Here is a 2,838-nt window from a genome sequence, read left to right as displayed (position 1 = left end):
TCAATGACATGAGACAAAGTATATGTGAACTGCTGTATGAAAAGTGAATTTACTCTGTAAATCTTCACCCAAATCAAAATAAAATAAAATAAAAAAAATAGCCAAAACGTGAAAACAACATAAGTATCCATCAGCAGATGAGTGCATATACAAAATATAGTACATACATACGATGGAATATTATTCAGCCACAAAAAGGAAGTTCTGATAGGTGCTGTGCCATGGATGAACCTGGAAAACATTGTGCTGAGTGCAATAAGTCAGACATGAAAGGACAAATATTATATGATCTATTACATGAAATATCTAGAAACGACAAATGCATAGAGACCAAAGTTTCTTAATGATAACTTACCAGGGTGGGGAAAGGAGAGTGGACAGTTACTGCTTATGGGGTCCAGAGTTTCTGTTCAGGGTGACACAGAGCATTTGGAGTGGATGGTGGTGGTGGCGGCACGGCATGGTGAATGTAATTAATGTCACTGAATTGTACACTTAAAATGGTTAAAAGGGCAAATTTTTTGTTATGTATATTTAACCATAATAATCATTATTTTTTTAAAAAGAAAAAGCTCTATAATCAGAAAAACATGACTATATATAAAGCGCTGCATTGCCCAATCTATTTTTACACTATAGTCCAATCTCATAAACCCTTTCAGCAGAGATTTAATGGCTGCCCAAGAACCTTTGGCTGATTGGAAACGGCCCCTCCTGTTACACAATAACACAGGGTCTTCAAACAAACACATAAACAACCACCTGACTTTATTTAAAATGTTGATATTTTCAATTGTTGTGGATTTTTTTGTATTAATTTTGTTCTTTTTTTTTTTTTTTAAAGGATTAGGAAAAAAAGAGGCTGAGATAAAAGGGACTTACTGCCTTTTTAAGAAAAGCAATATACTTTATTTTTAGAGTGTTTTTAGGTTTATAGAAAAAATTGTACAGGAAATACAGACTTCCCATATTCTCCCTCTTCCTCTGCACACTGTTTCTCCTATAATTAACATCTTGCATTAATGGAGGATACCTGTTATGGCTGAAGAATTAATAGGGATACTATTGCTGTTAACTAAAGCTTGTAGTTTACATTATGGTTCACTCTGTGGTGTATGGTCTTACCAGTTTTGACAAATGCATAATATCATGTGTCTACCATTACAATAGGAGCTCTGGTAGCATAGTGGCTAAAGCACTTGACTGTTAACCAGAAGGCTGGTGGTTCAAACCCACCAGCCACTCCTCGGAAGGAAGGTTGGGCAATCCTACTTCCGTAGTGATACTGCCTCGGAAACCCAAGGAGGGGTCGCTATGAGTCGGAGCTGACTTGACGGCCCGCCTATTTCCTCTCACTTTCCCTTCAACTCTTCCCTTTTGTCTACCCCTTTGGACAATCTTCTAATAGATATGGGTTCAGGTGGAGGGGTGAGGAGGAAAGTGTTCTCCTTGCATATTACTTTCCACTCTCACTTGCTGAATCCCTGCATCACGGTGTTAATACCGACAGCACATAACAACAACAACAACAACAACAACCATTACAATATCATGCAGAATAGTTTCACTGCCCTGTACTTCACCTATTCATCCTTCCTTACCTCCCTTCATTCCTAGAAAACACTTTTTTTAAAAAAAAATTTACTATCTCTTTTGCTTTTTCCAGAATGTCATATAGTTGGAATTATACAATATGTAGCATTTTCAGACTGACTTCTTGCACTTAGCACTAAGCATTTAAGGTTCCTCTATGTCTTTTTGTAGCTTGATAGCTCATTCTTTTCATCACTGAATAATACTCCATTGTATGGATGTACCACAGTGTGCTTATTCATTGTTGTTGTTGTTATGTGCTGTCGTGTTGGACTTGACTTATAGCAACCGCTCCTTGGGTTTCCGAGGCAGTATCACTACAGAAGTAGATTGCCCAACCTTCCTTCCGAGGAGTGGCTAGTGGGTTTGAACCTCCAGCCTTCTAGTTAGCAGTAAAGTGCCTTAGGCACTATGCTACCAGAGCTCCTTCATTAGCCTACTAAAAATCATCTTGGTTACTTCTAATTTTTGGCAAGTAACAATAGAGTTTCTATAAACATTTGTGTGCAGGTTTTTGTAAGACATTGTCAGACTATCTTCCATCGTAGCTGTACCATTTTTCATCCCCATCAGCAATGAATGAGAGTTCTTGTTGTTCCACATCCTTGTCAGCATTTGGTTTTGTCAGGGTTCTGGACTTTAGCCATTTAACAATAGGTATCTAGTGGTAACTCATTATTGTTTTAACTTGTAATTCCCTAATGAAATATGATGTTGGGCATCTTTTTTTGTGATTATTTGACATCTATATATCTTAATTTTGTTCTTTTGAAATACTGTATTACACTTTGATTTATAGTAAATCACTGACTCTTTGACACCGTCTTAAATCTTGTGCTTGAGGTGAGTGCCTAACTCATTTCACCGACATCTAGGCCCTGCTTCCAAGCCCTTTCCTGAGTGTGCAGAGCGGGAGTGCTGCTCCCTACCCCCACCCCCTGGGCAGCCCTCACTGTGTCCTCAAAGTCCAGTCTTCATGGCCACTCATAAAGGAATAAGCATCCTCAACGAAACTCAGGAGGGACAGGGCCTCTCCATTTTGGAACCCCTCAAATGTATCTTGCAGGGGTCTCCAGCCATGTTCTGCCTAGGAATTCACTTGGAAAAGGGTAGGTTGAAAAAGCAGAGTGTGGACACCGCCCGCCTATTTCCTCTCACTTTCCCTTCAACTCTTCCCTTTTGTCTACCCCTTTGGACAATCTTCTAATAGATATGGGTTCAGGTGGAGGGGTGAGGAGGAAAGTG

The sequence above is a fragment of the Orycteropus afer genome, unplaced genomic scaffold (assembly GCF_000298275.1).
Source record: "Orycteropus afer afer isolate SDZICR_OR568_19922 unplaced genomic scaffold, OryAfe1.0 scaffold00123, whole genome shotgun sequence".
Classification (NCBI taxonomy): Eukaryota; Metazoa; Chordata; class Mammalia; order Tubulidentata; family Orycteropodidae; genus Orycteropus; species Orycteropus afer.
Note: the sequence above shows the minus strand (reverse complement) of the source record.